The sequence below is a fragment of the Lemur catta genome, chromosome 2 (assembly GCF_020740605.2).
Source record: "Lemur catta isolate mLemCat1 chromosome 2, mLemCat1.pri, whole genome shotgun sequence".
Taxonomy (NCBI): domain Eukaryota; kingdom Metazoa; phylum Chordata; class Mammalia; order Primates; family Lemuridae; genus Lemur; species Lemur catta.
The window spans coordinates 2,428,044-2,445,978 of NC_059129.1; the positions used below are offsets into that span (position 1 = coordinate 2,428,044).

The window sequence follows — 17,935 nt, forward strand, 5'->3', positions numbered from 1 at the left end:
CCTAGCATCTCATGTTCCCTTGGCAAGGAGCTCGGCGCTGCATTCAAGCCCGAATCTGTAACCAAACCAGGGTCCAACCAGCAGTCAGAAAAACCATCAGCTATTTTAATTGAATTTTTAATATGAAAATTATTAAATAAGTACAAAGAATTGTTAACAAGGCAGTTGAAAAGGCAGAAAGCAGCTACCACTGATAGGGCTGGGGACGAGGCTGGTTTTGTGGGTGTGGGACAAACTTCAGAGTGGGTTCAGTGGCGATTTCTGGAATGAACTATTGCTGCGTGGATAAAAAAAAAGTGAGGCTGGGGGAGACTACAGAAACAAGAAACAAACAGGGAGTAGCAAGTCCCTTCTTCCTCCAGGGACTCCTCTTGGCAACAGACATGAAGCTGGCAAGAAACCCACGATCAACAATTTTCTTTCTTTCTTTCTTTTTTTTTTTTTTTTGAGACAGAGTGTCACTTTGTTGCCCAGGCTAGAGTGAGTGCCGTGGCGTCAGCCTCGCTCACAGCAACCTCAAACTCCTGGGCTTAAGCAATCCTCCTGCCTCAGCCTCCCGAGTAGCTGGGACTACAGGCATGTGCCACCATGCCCGGCTAATTTTTTCTATATATATTTTTAGTTGTCCAGATAGTTTATTTCTATTTTTTTTTTTTTAGTAGAGACGGGGGTCTCGCTCAGGCTGGTCTCGAACTCCTGACCTCGAGCGATCCACCCGCCTCGGCCTCCCAGAGGGCTAGGATTACAGGCGTGAGCCACCGCGCCCAGCCAACAATTTTCTTTCTAGTTTAGAAAGGAGGGAAGGGTGGGGACACAGTGTTGGGGGAAGCGAGAGTCGTGGTGTGGAGTGGGGAGCACCCCCGAATCCGGATGGGGGTCCCACGTAGGTCCCTGCTGCGGAGCAAAAATCCACTTCCAGTCGTCCATTGTCCTCTTTGCTCAGGCGGTTGAGATAAGACTCCTCCTAAGTAGTGGATTCCAACGCTCCGTGGAGCGACACTGCTTGACTCGGCCTCAATAGCCACTGCCCCAGTCGCGGGGATTTCAAGGAAGTATCTAGAAGCGGAACCCTTTTCAGGACAAGTGTTCTGCAGAGAGGATCCCGAATGTTCTGTGTACGTTTATGGAACGTTTATGTAAATTTCACATACCTGTAACCTTTATGGGGCAAAAACTCGAGGCTGGCTCGTTACGTCCGCGTTCTTTAGCCACCAGCAAACCTGGCTTTTTCTTTTATTTATTTTTTAACGTTATTTTAATTTTTCCTCCTTTAGTTTTCTATTGGTCTAGTCTGCCATCTTTTCCTCGCTTGTAAATTAGGTGTTAAAAACCTGCGCCCAACGTGGGGCTCGAACCCACGACCCTGAGATTAAGAGTCTCATGCTCTACCGACTGAGCTAGCCGGGCGGCCGGCTTAAGGTGCTTGCCCACAGATAATGGAAGTTCTCTCGGACTTCGACGTCCTAAAATTGGTGGGACTAGATCCTGGATCCTAGACGCGCTGCATCTGGGTACTGCAGGCCTGAGCTCGCGGGTCCCTTCCGCGTGGAGCTAGGGCGCCGCCAGGCCCCTCCCTGTCTGCTGTCGGTCGGTGGGTATGTGTGACCCCTGAAGCCCCCGGGAGCGGGAAGTCCCAAGAACATGGGGATGAATGTCATTTGGTGTGGTCCTGGATTACAGTGTGAGGCTCAGGGGTCAAATCACCGACGATCCCTCATTTTAAACTCTCACCCCCCTTTAGGGCAAGAGCCTCGCCTCGCCACGGGTGCAAACCGGGGAGACGTCCTCCTTGCCAGGCGTCCTAAGATGCGGGATCCCTGGCCAGTGGAAGAGGGAAGAAACGTTTGGAGCGTTCGTACAGACGCCCGTTTGGGAAGAAATTAACTCTGAGCCCAGCTCTGACCCCTGTATCAGGGGTCCCAGAGCTGCGAGGGTCTTTTGAGCCGAACTGAGGCCAAGACAGGGCTTGGCTGAGGACAGGGGACTCAGGGGTTGTGCGGGACCCGGGATCCCTACCTGCGCTGCTCCAGGCTCGCCCGGGCCAGCTGGGGGGCGGCCGAGTCTCATTCTCAGGTCCTGGACTTGGGTCCCATATAGGGTGAAATTTCTGGGCTGGGGCCCACCATGAGGGAGGGACCCCCGCGCTCACTCAGGCACACAGACTCTTCCTTCTCTGCTGGCTGCAGCCCCTGTCACTGGCCCTCCTCTGGCAGCTGGGGCTGCTCGGACGAGCTCAGAGCCGGCGTTTCCGTGGCTGGGTGGCTCGGGGTGGGGGTCTGACTCTGCGGGTCTGGGGGCGGGGGCGTGAGAAAGCTCCCTGTCCGGGCCGGCACCTGCGCCAGCTTCCTGGAGGCGAAACCGAAACCTCCCCCTACCCCCACCCCGCGCACACCTCCGGGGTTGTCCGAGGCCGCGTGCAGACCTCCAAGGACACATGTCACAGGCCCTTCTCCACGGTGACACACGTCAGGAGGTCTCCACGGCGGCTCGTTGGACTAGGGGCACGATTCTAGCTTTGGGTGCGAGAGGTCCCGGGCCCGAATCCCGGACTAGCCCGCTTTTGTCGGACACCCTCGCTCTCTGACGGTGAGGGCTGCGGAGCTTGGCGGAGTCTTGGGTGGCCGGAACCCGATCCCGCCGGCGGCCCCCTTCTATCCAGCCGTCCCTCGCTTGGAGCAGTTGCACGCAGGCCGGGGGCGCCTCCTGGCCTGAAGCTCCCCCTGCAGAGTTCTGGGTGCGCCCGAGGCCTGACGCTGAGGCAACGGATTCCGGACAACGGGTCGTCGGACCCTGGACCCGGACCGGAGAGGAGGGCAAACCTCTCCCGCACCACGCCCGTCTCCGCGGACGTGAGATCAGGTCTGTGCCGCGTGCCAGGCTACCGCAGGATCCGGGGGTGACGATGGAACTTTGGACGTATGGTTTTCTTTTGCGTGTGAAAGGTCATACGTTCAAATTGTGGAAAAGCCTAGGTTTTCAGACATTTTTTTCCTTCTTGAGGGGCTGTCAGAGGCGCCTTCCACTAGCAAGGGAAGGGAAGACAAAGCGGGTACTGAAGACGGGGAGGCTCTACACCCTCAGTGTGGGACACGAAGGGCGTGGTCATCATGAAAATCCAGGGGACCGCGCTCCACGCACTGGTCACTTCTGCCCGCTGGAAGAACGGTAACGTTTTAATAGGTTTTATTATTGCGGTATGGTAGGGCCATCATATCAGAAGATGACTGCCATTGAGAAGATAGTTTGTCACTCACAGTTCCCAGGAGGAGGGAGGACGCCACGCGTGGATGGGCATATGGGGAAACACCAGGGTCTGGGTGTGTGTGTGCGTGTGTAAGTAGGCAAGAGCCTGTATTGTGGGTTTCATAGAAGGAAGAGACGAGGCAGCGTAAGCAGGTTTAGGATGGGCTAGTTTGAGTAATTTCAGCGAGCTCGGGCCATAGATTGGCTCTGGTTTTTTGGTACTGGGCCCCGGGGTGAGCAGGGCAGGTAGTGTTGCCTGGCTTGTGAGCTGCATAAAGGAGGTATTTGGGGGCTGTGGGCTCTGGATTGGTTGACTAGCATTTAAAATGTGCCATCTTGGAGGAGTCGTTTACTATCTCTAGGAATTGGCTAACCCTGGGAGGGGCAGTCCCTCCAAGGTCAGCAATGTCCCAGATGTCAAAGCATCAGTATACAGAAAACAAAAGACATGGTTAAAACAGGCAGGGACTGAGGGTTTTGGTGGAAATTGTGGGGCCTCCCAGTGTTACTGGATCTGAACCCCAGAGTCGCACCTGCCCTAAGATCACTGCCCCCACCAGGTGAGCTGAGGATGGGGCCAGAGCTCCCCCGCATGTGAGGATCCAGAGCTGCTGGGCTTCCTCTCTGACCTAAACTGGCCTGAGTTCCTCTTCTCAAGCCTGGGGCCATGTGTGCCGAATGCCCCTTTCATGCCTCCAGACTCTTGAGTCCCTACATGGAGCTGGGTCTCTTGCACAGAACCCCGAGGTGCACTAGGTTGCCCGGAGAGGCCTCTCCTGACCCTGTGGCCCAGGTAACCTGCCACCGCAGCAGGTGCTTTGTTCTTCTGTGGCCAGAACATTTAAGACTCCTGTTCCTTAAGGGGAAAGCCCTGTGGGCTCCACCAGCGGGATAGTTCCTCGTTAAAGTCTTCCTGGGAGTCAGTGGCGTTTGTCCCTCAGGCCTGCCCTGGCCCCCTCTGCACTTCTGCATCAGCCCAGCCACCATTAGTGTACCACAGAATGGAAAGCGCACAAATGCCACTCCATGGAGGAAGGTCCCTGAGAGGAGACTTTATTCTCTCTTCAGCTTAAATCCCAGAGGAACCACGGTCTGCTTTTTTGGTCATTTTAGGGCATGAGTGGAGCCCCCAGCAGACCTAGGATGGGGTCTGAGCCTGTGGGTTCGCATTGGAGACAGGCCCAGTGTGCAGTAGACCAGATCGGAGCTGAACCTGAATGGCCAGATCTGGCCTGGGCACTGGGGCCAGGTGTCCAGTGTGCTCAGTGGAGAGAGGCACCTGGGTCCCTGTCACTGGTGTTTCCCAGGATGGCTCTGCGAATTTCCTCAACAGCTCTCCATCCTTTGGCTCCTTCTTAGTCTTCCTCTCCTGCCCCAGCCCCATCCGGCTGCTGCCTGCGCTTGCTTCGAGGCTTGGGCTCCGGAAGGTGGGTCCCTGGGCCCAAGGGGGAGCTGCAGGGGCGCGTAGGGCCCCTCCTTCTGCTGGGGGTCCAGGGCTGAGTAGCCTTGGGGGTAGAGGCCCCAGGTCCTGAAGCAGCCGTGCTGGGCAGGGCTCAGAGGGGACTGCCATGGTGCGTCCCTCCAGTATGTGACGTGGGAGAGGGCTGCAGTTCCCAGAGCAACGGGAGCCCGCGACAGCCTGGGAGGAGTCCAAGCCCGGCTGTCCGCTGCACTCCACAACCCTCAGCGCGGGGACGGAAAGAGGACAGGTGGGCGCTTCAGGAGCTGGTGGTCTCAGTTCTCCAGCGGCGGAGTGGAGAGCGGGACACTAAAAAACCCGGGCCGGTGACTTTCTGACTTGGAGTCATAGGGTGTGGCAATGCTGAAGGTCCCCCTGCTCCTCTTTCCCGTGAAGACCAGAATCAAATCTTTTCCCAGCAAACTCCGGGAAAGGGGGACAGTTTGTGGTACAGAAAACCAGGACCAATTCAAACTAGCGAAGGCGGAGCCGGGTTGAGCTCACCAAAAGTGACAAAGAGCTCAAACGCGAGGTGGCTCGTTGGTCTAGGGGTATGATTCTCGCTTAGGGTGCGAGAGGTCCCGGGTTCAAATCCCGGACGAGCCCTGGTTTTACTAGGACCAGCAACACTTGGCTGCGGTGTACCCCAGGGCCCCAGCACCGCGGGCGACAAAGGCTCGGTTCTCCCTCTCTAGGGGAGCCTTGTATGGATCGGGGATTCTCTGTCCTAAGGGCCGCCCCCGAATTGCTGAAAGCGGCAAGTAGGTTGACCCCCCATCCCCGAGTTCGGTTGTTTGTGATCTGGGACTCCAGGTACAACCTCCTCCCCCAAAGGGAGGAGGAGGGGCTTTTGCGACTGCGGACGGGCTGTCCTGCAGATGCAGAGCTAACAGCAGTGGCTCGCTCTGTTGACTAAACTAAAGCAACAACTGTGGGTTGCTTGTCTGGTAGCTGGGTTCAAATCCCTGACGGACGTGTTGCTCAGAGAGAAATGAAGTGGGTCCGGGATCCCGTGTAAGGAAAGTCTGGCTGGCTGGCCGCGCGCGGTGACAGGCTGCCCACGTGTCAGGGGCTTGGCTGTCAGGGAACCAAAATGATCAGGCAGGTCAGGTCCTCCGAAAAGCGGGCGCGGCCGTGGCCAGCCTAGAGGCCTAGAGTTCTCCTCTGGGCACCGTGAGTGTCGAGACTGCCGGGAGCCAACCCTGCCGGGGATTCTGGACTTTGGGCCCATGCCCGGTGCCGCCGGCGGGAAACCGGATTGGAAATCGCAGCGTCCTCAGAAGGTCCAGAGAGCCGCGGGGTGGCGGCGCGGGAATTAGAGCCAGCCGTGCGGGATGGAGGGTGGAGGGTGGAGGGACAGACGCACGGACAGACAGCAGCCAGGAGCTCCGCTGCGTGGACAGGCCTCAGGGCCTAATAGCTGAAAATTTCCAGTGCATTTTTAAAAAAACAGATTTTATTTCTTGGAGCAGTTTTAGGTTCACAGCAAAATAGAGTGGAAAGTACAGAGTTCCATATACTCCTGTCCTCCACACATGCACAGCCTCCCCCAAAACCTATCTCCATCCATTTTTTTCTGACATATTTCAAAGCACTTTTGAAGTATCACTTCACTCACAAAAGCTGCTGCATATATCTCTACAAAGAAAGGCTTTTCGTTTTTACGTATCCACCATGCCATAGGCACATCCAACATTACAGATAATTCTTCCGTATTCTCCGTTCGCAGGCCCCCGCCTGCCAGCCTCCGCTCTGCCCTGGGTTCCACTCAGGATGAGGGCCAGGTCGCACGCGGCATCGTGGAGCTTGAAATGTCAGCAGATCCTCGGCAGCTTCTCCAAGGGGGCCCGACTCCAGAGTCTGGGGGTGGGGGGAAGCAGAGAAGCCCTGGATCCCAGTCCCAGGCCCTCCGCTCACAGTCCGCTGGGAAGGCGCTTTGCTCCCTGCATTGTTTACCTGAAGTTCTTTCCTGCGATTGGGAGTGGGGCCAGGAAGGTGCGTGGCTGGCGGTCCCACACCCAGGGCGGGCCTGCAGGGACCGACCAGACCCCGCCAGGGACCCCCACCCCCACCCCTGTGTCCTGGGAGACTGGAGCGGTGGCAGCAGGCAGGAGGCAGGCCTAGCAGTGGGTGCCCCGGGGTTCCGTCCTCAATCCACGGCCAGGATGCAAGTTCCAGCAGCTCCGGATCGCCCAGACCAAGAGGGGTTGAGGCAAAATAATTTTTAAAAATATTTCTTAAGGGGCCGGGCGCGGTGGCTCACGCCTGTAATCCCAGCATTCTGGGAAGTTGAGGCCGGAGGAACCTTCAGGTAAGGAGTTGGAGACCAGCCTGGGCAACACAGAGAAACATGCCCTCCCTCCCCATTAAAAAAACAAAATGTAGTCTCACAAGCACCAGATGCTCTGTTAGTTTCTTTAAGGTCTATCTTCTCTCCTTTCTTCAGATCAGGTACTTTCTGTCGTTCTATCATCTTCAAGTTTACAGATTCTTTTGTTTTTTCCCTGGTTCTGCTAAGTTTGTTACTTCGGTTTTGCATTTTTCAGTTCTAAACTTCCGGTTGGTTAGTCTTCATGTTTTCTACTTTGTCGCCGAGACCGCCTGCTTTTTCATTTGTTTTAAGCTGGGTTTTAATTGTCCCTGAAGCATTTCTATGCAGGCCGCTTCGCCACCCTTATCGTTCCTCTCAGATGTTCCAAAGTCTGCGTCGCCGTCTGTTGACTGTCCTCTCTTTCCAGTTAGGGTCTTCCAGGTTCTCGGTACGACCAGGCCTCCCGGACTCGCCCAGGCTGGCTGCGAGCGGGAGGGCGCCGCTACTGCTCCCCGCGCGGAGAGGGGACCGTCGGGCCGAGTCTCGGCCCTCGTGAGACGCTGGAGAGATGCTGGGCCGTCGCTGGCCGCTGCTGGTCGCTGGTCACGGCCGAGGTGGCCGTCTAGTTCCTATTCAGATCTCAGGAAGGGGAAGGAGAACAAAAAGTGGTGCCCAAGGTCACGGGCCCTCTACGTCCCCTCTCCGCCAGCCCCGCGGGAAGGGCGTCCGGGCTCGCACGGGTCCGCAACAGCAGAAGCCCGGCAGGCTGGGGCTGGTCCGCCGCGCGCCTCGGTCGGCGCCTGCGCAGGGGGAGCCCGCGTCCCGGCCCGCAGCGCCCCCTGGCGGCCCAGGCGGGGAAACCAGCCTGGCCGCGCAAGGTTCGCCCACCCGTGGGCAGAGCGCGGCGGCCCTGGCTGAGGCTGCAACCCGCGGCGTGTGAGAACCTGCGGGCCCAGCTTCCCAAACCGTCCAATCGGGCTCCAACTCAGGACTCGGAGATTAGGGTCGTCTGGCCCTTCCGACAGTGCTAGCGAGCTGGGCTACCGGAGGGAGGCGGCGGCACATCAGAGCCAAACAGCGCTCCGGTGAGAAGGACCCAAAACCCGCCCTGGCCGGGTGGTTCCTGCCTTGGGGTCGATCTCCAAGCCTCCTACTGGTTTCCGGGACCGGATGTTCGGACCTCCGCGGCTCCTAGCCTTTGAGGAAGGAGACAAAAGTTTGAGAACAACGGGAAAAGAACAGGGCTCGTCCAGGATCTCTTGAGCGAGATCCGTACCCCTAAACTAACGAGCCAGCCCTAGAGGTCCTTGAATTTGCTTATTCCTGGTCCCCTTCACGCCCATTTCCCCGGTGTCGCAACAGTGTCCGCGTCGCCCAAGGGCCGCAGAGGCTCCTATGCGTCCAGCTCTCAGGCCTGAAGGGGAGGAATGGTTGTGTCGCCGTCCCTGCCTGCGCCAAGTCCCGGGGGGCGGGCAGCTCTGGGCGTCCGCGAGGTCATTCTGCCTCCCCCAGTGCTGGGCCTGCCTGGCCTCTCCAGGCCCCCAAACTGAGAGGAACTCGTGAGTCCTTCCCCGCCTCCCCTGTTCCAGGCCCAGGGACACTGGGAGGGAAGGGTCCTTGGATTCTTCCGTCACTACGAGCGAGTAGTCACACGGCGGAGCTGTAGCTCTGCTCCGCCTGACAGCGAATTTGGGGTTGAAGAAACGTGGGTGTGAGGTTTCCGGGTCAGGCGCAGCGGTCACCCCAGACGACAGTGTGGCCTGGGCAGCATGTGGCCTTTCCCGGGCCCTCCTTCAGGAGCCTCCATCCCTGTGCTGGTGTCCTGGGCCACAGCCCCCAACTCTTCCAGCCCAGGGGACTTTGTCCTCCTCAGAGCTCTGCTGAGGGTCCCAGCCCTTCTTTCCCATGCATTTCACTTGGCGCCCCAAAATGTGCAGAAAAGTTCAAGTCTTTACACCCCTCCGGGCTTTCACACACCTGAGGTGAGAAGAACACCTAGTACGCCTGCACCATCTCTCCGGAGGCGGACTCGCTTTCCCCCTTTTAGTGCAACACCTGCATCTCCGATTCTGAACAGGACAGGAAATATCATTCCAAGGTCCGCCCGGCTAGCTCAGTCGGTAGAGCATGAGACTCTTAATCTCAGGGTCGTGGGTTCGAGCCCCACGTTGGGCGTGTGGTTTTTGAATGTGAGGTAATACCAGCGAATGGCACAACCAACTATCTCTGTGTGCAGGAATCACCCTCTGCGAGGCAATTGAGATACTTGGTGCTACTGGATTTGGGTGATCTGGTTTAAGGACCAGAGCAGACACTCAGGAAGGAGCTCTATCTTCTCTTAGATTTAGTAAACCTGCGCTGCTACATTCCCTTTGATGGCTCCAGAGGAAGAGCCTTCCTTGCCTCCTCCAGCTTCTGGCAGCGCCAGGCATTCACCGGCTTATAGACAGCTAACTCCTATCTCTGCCTCCGTCTTCACGTGGTCTTCTTTCCTCCTGTGTCTTCTTTCTGTCTCTTAGAAGGGCACTTAATGAATTTAGGGCCCACCTGGATAATCTAGAATGATTTATGTTGAGATCCTTAATGACATCTGCAAAGATTCGATTTCCAAGTAAGGCCACATTCACAAGTTCTGGGAGTGAGGATATGGACATAACTTTTGGGGACCACTATTTGTCCCACTGCGGGGGCCTTTCTCCATCCTTCCTTGCAGAGTCACCCCCCAAAAGCCCTAAGTGCACTCATTGCCAGGAATTGTGGCCCCCACTCTGAGGGCCTGCCAAGCTCAGGGGCTTGCCGGTCTTCTCATCCAAGCACATGTCATTCCTCACTAGAGTCTGGCACATCCGTAGTGTGATTTGCCTTGCCTCTTATGGCTCAAGCTGGCTCCATGCTGGGAGCACACACAGCCCACAGAAGAAAGGAACAGGAAAGTATACCTTCAAGTATGATCAACTAAGTACGATTTGCCCACAGTTGCAGTGGGACTTCAGGGCCTCCAAGGGGGGTCGTCGCCCACTCTGAGGCTTTTGGGGGATCTACAGGGAGGACCTGGATTCGCTCTCAGCGTTTCCTTCTTCCCCGCCCAGACTGGAGGCCCCGGAACCAGGCACATGAAACGGAACCCTCACCTTGGCTTCTTCCCCTTCTCCTGGAGGGATCGGGCGCACAGGCCCCGTCTTAGGGGCCCAGGGCTTACTCGATGCCTGTGGCCTGTTCCCCAGCCGCAAACTGCCGCCCCCACCGGCAAGGGCTCCGGGGAGACCAGTGTTCTTCCTCCAACGTGTCCTCTGCTCACCCAAGTCCCCCGTCGCTGTCCCCTCATTTTCTTCTTACTCCCTTGGGACAGAATCGATTCCCCCTGTCCGGGCTCTGTGGAGCCCTCTTCCTCCGAGCTGGCTGTCTGGGATATCCCCGCTGCGACCCCAGCTGTCCGCTCTGGGCCTGAGGCGAGGAGGAGCTTAGTTCACTTCCCAGTGAACTGAGTCGCGCCGGGATAGGAAGTAGAGGGAATGTTAGGAAATGTACCTGTGCGGGGGGGCTCGTTGGTCTAGGGGTATGATTCTCGCTTCGGGTGCGAGAGGTCCCGGGTTCAAATCCCGGACGAGCCCGAGGCGCAGTTTGCTTTTTCCCGCTACTTTAGAGGACTTGGAGCTCAAAGCGCATACTAAGCCTGAAGCCTGGTCAGCGGCGCGCTGTTAGGCTCTGCTACAGACCCCTGCAAGGGACAGGGACGCCCCTGAAGCTGGCTGGCCCTCTCTCAGGTCCAAATGAGGCGCGCCGGTCCCAGGCCCGGTCGCTCAGCTGCTCCAGAGCGGAAGGTCGTTGAGAACAGTGTAAAGCTCACTGTGGCTCCACTGTGGCTCGATGGCCCGGGGCTGGGCTGGGGTGCCCAGCACGGTATCCACGAGCCACATGTGGCTCCTGAGGCTTTGAAATACGCTGCTATTTTAAAATACACGTCGGATTTTGATCCTGCTCTAAACACATGCACACAGAGGATCACATTGAACACGCTGTTCTAATGACTTCTTTTGTCTCTTCACAATACATAATGATCACCTTGCCATGCCACTCAGAATAAACTAGAACATTAATTTTTCATCACTGAGGTAAAAGTGACATACAATAAACCGCACATAAAGTGTGTGATATGGCAAGTTTTGACTTACATGTACACCCACGAGTCATCACCATAGGCAAGATAGTGAACACATCCGTCATCCTCAAAAGCTTCCTGTGTTCCTTGGTAATCTCCCTCTCCAGGCAACCACTGATCTGCTTTCTGTCACTGTATTACTTTGCATTTTTTAGAGTTTTATATAAATGGGATCCTACTGTATATAACATCAATTTTTATGACCACATAATCTTCCGTCTTTTGGATATATGATAATTTCATTTAATTGATCCCCTAATTTGGGGCAAGCAGATTGTTTCCAGGTTTTTACAAATATAAACCCAGAATAAAGATGTTCATTGCTAACTATCTGCACAAATCCATTACTGTTTTTCCATGATAAAAACTCCAGGTCAGGTTGGTGGGAACGTAAAATGGTGCAGCCACTGTGCAAAAGTCTGCAAGTTCCTCAAAATACTAGGCATAGAATTGTCAAACGACACAGAAATTCCAGTCCTAAGTGGAATTCTATTCCTATACCCAAGAAAATTGAAAGCATATGTTCATACAAAACCATGTACACGTGATCGTTTTAATGGCTATATGCGAGACAGTATAGGGACAGGACTTGGGCCTCACTTCTGACCAAGGGAGCCAACGTGGGGCTGCGTGACCCAGACTGCGCTATAGGGCAAAAAACCAAATGACCTCCCAGCCACTGGAATTCAGCCCACAACCATATAAGGAGGGGGCCAAACAGTCTGTCTCCGGAGTAACGTTTTCCAAGACCACTGAAGCACGGTGCTGACACCAGCTGATAATGAACCTGGCGGCAGAGAAACCAGACCTATCCAGATCTAACCACCTCAAGCCAAAAAAGACCCCCACACTGACCTTAACCTGAGTTTTCCCTCATTATAATCTCATTTTAATGCTAAAAGTCACCAGCAGGGGTGGAGATTTAACACGCTAATGAGACGTACAACTCGGGAAGCAGCAAGTAATGGAACCACGCAGGCGCAAGCCAAGCTCCGCCCCCGCGCGCCTATACGTCCCGCTGTTACCGCCTAAACCTCTCAGACTGTGCCTGAGCCGCCCTCAGGGAGCAGCCCGAGGGCTGTTTCGTGTGTGCTGCCTCCCTTCTGTTCCGACGTGAACCCCAGTAAAGCCTGGCCTGTGACGCCGGCGCGGCCTATGCTAACTTGTATGGTACAGGGAGCCCAGGAGCCCGCACCCCAGCGACTGGGCTGAGTCGTATTCCCTCCCGCTCGCAAGCCCAGACCCGAGTACCTGAGAACGCGGCTCTATTTGGAGACAGGGTCTTTAAAGAGGCGGTTAAGACAAAATGAGGTGATTCGGGGGGGGGGGCCTAATCCAGTACGACCGGCGTCCTTGTAAGAAGAGGAAACCTGGATTGGGGCACGCGCGAGGGGAAGCCCGCCGCCTGGGAGCCGAGCAGGGAGGCCTCAACAAACCCACCCTGCCCACGCCTCGTCTCTGACCTCAGCCTCCAGAACGGTGAGTAAACCGATGTCTGCCGTTTAACCCACGGCATCGGGGGTGCGTAGGCCCCAGCAAACTGACGCAGTGGCTGCGTAGTACTCAGCCAGAAAACGGAACGAAGCACCTGGTCTCTTTCTGGGATGATGAAAATACCCTGGAATTAGATAGTGGTGATAGTTGCATAACCTTGTGAACATATAAAAGCCACTGAATCACACGCTTTAAAAGCGGTGAATGTTATGCCATGTGTGTTATATCTCAATTACACATATGCTGGGGGAGAGCATGTGCCAGTATTTGAGAATTCAGTTATGCAGCGATTCCTCAGCTGGCTCCGGTGGTAAGATTATGAGGCAGACCACTGCGGATGGCACAGCAAACGGGGAGCGAACGTTGACTAGTGATGTGAGTGGTTTTTCATGTTTATGGGCCATTAGTGGTTTCTAAATTTCCTTTTTCTGCGAATTGAATGTTGGTGTGTATGTGGAGGCAGCTGTTCATGTGCTCGAGTGTGGCTCTCTAGCCAGACTTTCCTGCAGTCCCCTATCCCCGAGCTGAGCCCAGGTACTGGTCAGTGGCCTTTTAGGAACTGGGCCGAGTTATTATAGTGGGAAAGGCAAAAAAAAAAAAAAAAAAGAACAGGGCTGAGCAACACCAACGCCCACACCCCGCTCCTCCGCCCCCCACAATCTGTGGAAAAATTGTCTTCCAGGAAACGTAGGAACCTGGCGGCACAGCGGGAGGTGAGCTGCGGGGCAGTGAGCGAAGCGTCATCTGCGTTCACAGCCACCCCCTGTCACTCGCATCTCCGCCTCAGCCTCCCCCACCCCCGTCTGTGGGAAAGTATCTTCCATGAAACTGGTCCCGGGTGCCCAAAGGGTTGAGTGCCGCTCTTGCAGGGCACTTCCTGGCTACATGGACTTGGACTAGTTACTTAACATCTCTGTGCCTCAGCTGTGTTGTCTGTAAACATGAAGGTGATAGTTTGCGGTCCATGCACCTGTTGAACACAGTGTGAGTCAGTTCGTGCACGCCAGCAGAGTTCAGTCCATACTCAGTAACAGCGGGCAAGAATGCCGAGTCGGATTCTGTTCTTGGTTTCCTTCGCTTTTATTTTACTCGCAGAGCAGCTGGTAGGTAGAAAGGAGCAACCATAGGAGACAAGGATGCTGGTGAATAGAGAGGTTCTCCTTTGCTTCCGTGGTTTCTCATAGAAGTCATTGAAGCCACCAGGCCAGCTTCCAGACACACCCATTTTACCATGTACTGCTGCTTGGTAAACCTTGTCTCCAAACTCTTCCCATGCAAGCTTCAGGACAATCTGCTCTTACCTGGCCTCCACTTGTTTCCCACCTATGTCCGCTTAGGAGCAGGCCAAGGCCGCACTTGCCTGCACTGAGGCTGGGAGGAGCGCGTTAATTCTGTTCAGCCATGTGCCCAGGTAAGAAAGACGAAGAAAACAGACACCGTGATGGATAATTAGCAGTTTCTGTCGTAGATCTTCGTTTCTTTTCTTTTCTTAAATGTCTTTAAAGCTATATAGTTTTAAAGGACTTTAAATCTATGGAGCCAAGTTATAAGCCCTTGGTTTGTCATTTATACTGGATTTTGTTTGGATTATCCTTTGCCATTTAAAAAACCCTGGGTAAAATCTGTACATCTCCTTTGTGATTTCTAACATCATTATCATGCCTGGAAAATCTTTCGCTTTAATAATATGTAAATACAACTATATTTTATACTAGTAAGACTTTTGGAAAGTGGAAAAGCTACTGGCTTGTAACCTCAGCAGATAACGTTGTTGGTTTGTCTAGCAGAACTAACACGAGCCCTGGAAATCTGAGCGTGGCTGCGAACCCGCGAATCCACATTACTGGGTTCAGTTCGCAGGTGCGCACGCTGACAACTGAGCTATTGTGGTGGCCCCAAGAGTCTCGCTGAGAGTCAGCTGCGGAAGGGCGTGCCTTTTTTTTTTTTTTTTTTTTTTTAAAAGGAGACTAGCAGTGCAGTGGCTCGTTGGTCTAGGGGTATGATTCTCGCTTTGGGTGCGAGAGGTCCCGGGTTCAAATCCCGGACGAGCCCATTCTTTTCTTTTCCCTTTCCATTTCGCAGCAAGGAGCCAGAGGCTCCCGATCCCGAGAATGCCGCCTGGGTGGGGACCTCCCGGGTTCCGAGACGCGGACAGGGGCAGACATGAAGGAATCGCTCACCTCAACAGTCAGTCTCGTCACCCTGAAATGGGATCCAGCGCCACCAACAGTGGCAGCTGCGGTTAAAGGAGACGACTCCGGGAAACGGGAGGTTATTTAGAATGAGGAAAAATGTGTCAGGCTCTTGGGTTGCTCCAGGGGCAAGAATTTTTCGCAGGTCTAGAGAGGCTCAAGTCCTGGTGAGCCCTACGCTCACTCGCAATTGCATTTTATCGAGGGAGGGGAGAGTATGTGTGTTTGGGGGCGGGGGGCGGTGAGCGACAGCGCGAAGAAAGAGGGGGTCCCAGGGTTCTGCGGGCAGCGCTTCCGTGGGATCCCCGCCTTCACGCCAGGGTCGGGGACCTTCCCACTGAGGAAATTCGCGGCTTGGATCTGGAGGGGTGGGGGAGACCGGGTAAGCCCAGATCTGCCGGATTCTCGGGATCGTCCATCATGGACGCGGGCAAGGACAGAGAGACAGCAAAGGGTGCCCCGGAACCAGACCCCCGACACGTGGATGAGGCCTCTGCAGCCCCGAGGGCCACGTCCTTCGTCCTCCTGACGTCCTGGGGACGGGAGGTCCCGCCAACACTCCCCAGTGAGGGGAGAACCGGGCGCACGGCTGACCCGCCTCTGGCGCGCGGTCTGGCTGACCCACCTTCCTCCAGGGGCCACCCTTCCGGCGCCAGGCCACCCTCGGGCACTGAGGCCAGACGGGCACTGCGCGGCGGTTCAGGGTGGGACAAAGCGGCTCCCAGCGTTAGCCCTCTGGATTGAGGCCCCACGTCGGAAGCTCGTTTTTTTGGTTTTTTTGGCCTCACCGGAGGTGAAAGCGGGAGCAGAGCTGAGAGAAGCGTGGGGAGGGCCGAGGTGGAGGGGGCGGTGGCTGATTTCTCCTCGCACATGTTCGTGCCATCTGCAGGGCTGCAGCCTTTCCAAGGTCGCCGCCTCAGTGCTCGCGGCTCAAGGACCCTCAGCACAGTCGCTGCCTGGCTCCTGGGAGGTCCGACTGTCCGGCTCTGTAGCTCCTTGCTGCGAGGAATGACCACAAAGTGCCCGGTGCGCGAGTCGCGAGGCAAGAGGACGCGCGGGTCGCCAGCCCAGGCCAGAGTGGCGGCAGCGGGCGAGGACTGAAGGGGCCACAGGATGGGGGTGGCGTAGGGGCAGTTCCTCACTTTGTGCTGCGCAGGGAGGGCCGGGAGGGCCCCGTTCCCACTAGCCCTTGGATTTACCGTGGGCGGAAGTTGCAGGCGGGTCGTCAATTCGCGTCTCCTCCCTGCTGTGCTCTGCTGGCTCCGCCTGTCCTGCGCGAAAGGCGTCACCACGGCCACAGAGACTGGCCGAAATGGGCATTTTAAGTGGCTCGTTGGTCTAGGGGTATGATTCTCGCTTAGGGTGCGAGAGGTCCCGGGTTCAAATCCCGGACGAGCCCGTCTTTTTCTCCAAACAATGATTTCCGGCCTTTTCTCCCCCAGAGGCAGGTCAGGGACCTAGGCTCGATGGTGAAACCTCACCTGCTGGACAACGAAGTCTGAGTCCTTTGAAGGTGCATTTTAAAATGGTCTGAATCCACCTGCTGTCGCTTTTTAAAGTTTAATTGGAGCCCCGTGCCAGTGTCTCCAGAGCCCTGTCGGCAGGCAAGCTACTTTTGTCAGTGTAAATTCTTTGAGATACTGAGGAAGAGAGAAGTCCTTCCTATATACAATAAGAGCCGAGTCTTCTTCACAGATGCCTTTAGAACGTCAAGTCTGGAACTGGCTCAGGATGCCAGAGCCTTATGCAGAGTGGGCTGGGACCTTGACCAGAGGCGGTGGTCTCTTGGCATTTGTACCTGGTGTCTAGAGGCATTGACCCCTTTCCCTTTCCAACATCCCTGTCACTCCTCACCTGGGCGCAGCCTCCTGGGGCTCCTCTTCTCTCCCTGTCCCAGTGTGGGAAGGAGTGCAGACCCAACTGGGCACCTGGGTACCTGGGTCCTGAATCCCAGTGTCTCCCAGGACTGGAGACTCCTCCACTCTATTCTGAGGACATCTGAACATAGCCAAAGCAGTAGAGGGAAATATATAGCTTTAGATATATACAGTAGAGTTGAAATTAATTGAAAGACGTTAGAAAAAGAACAGCATAATATAAACCCAAAGGCATTAGAAAATAGGAAAAATAATGTTAAATTAATGAAGTAGAAAACAAGCTTACACTAGAGATTAACCACAAATGTTCTCTTTCTTGTCTGTATCAATGTCAATATCCTGGTTGTGATATTGCACAATACTTTTTCAGGAAGTTACCTTTGTGGGAACCTGGGTAAGGGTACACAGGATATCTGTGTATAATTTCCTACAACTGCATGTGACTCTACAATTATCTCAAGATAAAAAGTTCATTAAAATTAATTTAATTTCTGCATACCTGCAATAAATGTTTAGAAAATAAATTATAGGTATTCCATTGACTTGGTTGCACTAAATGAAATTACCAATATTCAATATTGTTATTGATAAAAGTGAAATTTTATATGGTTCATCCTAATATTAAAAATATAAAATATTTGGGAATAAATCTAAATAATCTTTTTTTGGAACTTTATGAGCAACCTTAGGGTAATCCTGAATAAATGGAGAGACATACCATGTTCATGGATTGGAAGAATTAAAATAATCAAATATCAGTTCCTTCCCAAATTGATTCATATTTTTAAGATAATTCCAATAAAACCCCAAAATCGGTATGGAAGTTCCAATAATGGCTAAAATGCTTTTGATTAAGAACACAGTGATGCTTACAAGTAGGGTAAAAAAAATTAAAATAAAAAGAACAAGGTGAGTTGCTCTAGAGATGTAAGCAATTAAGACAGTGTCATATGCCAATTGGCACAAGAATTGACATATAGACCGATGAGACAAGATTAAAGAGTCCAGAAGTAGATGAATGCATAAATAGATACTCAATATTGACAGAGCAGGACATTGCTGAACTGTGGTGAAAGAACAGTCTTTTCTAAAAATGGCCCTGAGTCAACTGGGAATCCATATTGCAAAACATGAAGATTGACTATACCTTATGCCATAAATAAAAAACAATTTCTGATATGAACATTTTCAGTGTATTGC

At 54.3% G+C, this 17,935-nt stretch overlaps 6 non-coding genes across 6 annotated transcripts; 5 read left to right on the top strand and 1 right to left on the bottom strand.

The window, feature by feature from the left end:
- Nucleotides 1–1,334: 1,334 nt before the first annotated feature.
- TRNAK-CUU lies at nt 1,335–1,407 on the bottom strand. The gene has a single exon. It is a non-coding gene; the product is annotated as a tRNA-Lys (tRNA).
- Nucleotides 1,408–5,236: 3,829 nt separating this feature from the next.
- Nucleotides 5,237–5,308, top strand: TRNAP-AGG. The gene has a single exon. It is a non-coding gene; the product is annotated as a tRNA-Pro (tRNA).
- Nucleotides 5,309–9,115: 3,807 nt separating this feature from the next.
- TRNAK-CUU lies at nt 9,116–9,188 on the top strand. The gene has a single exon. It is a non-coding gene; the product is annotated as a tRNA-Lys (tRNA).
- A 1,364-nt stretch (nt 9,189–10,552) lies between these two features.
- On the top strand, nt 10,553–10,624 carry TRNAP-CGG. Its single transcript has one exon. It is a non-coding gene; the product is annotated as a tRNA-Pro (tRNA).
- A 4,022-nt stretch (nt 10,625–14,646) lies between these two features.
- Nucleotides 14,647–14,718, top strand: TRNAP-UGG. Its single transcript has one exon. It is a non-coding gene; the product is annotated as a tRNA-Pro (tRNA).
- A 1,467-nt stretch (nt 14,719–16,185) lies between these two features.
- TRNAP-AGG lies at nt 16,186–16,257 on the top strand. Its single transcript has one exon. It is a non-coding gene; the product is annotated as a tRNA-Pro (tRNA).
- Nucleotides 16,258–17,935: the final 1,678 nt, after the last annotated feature.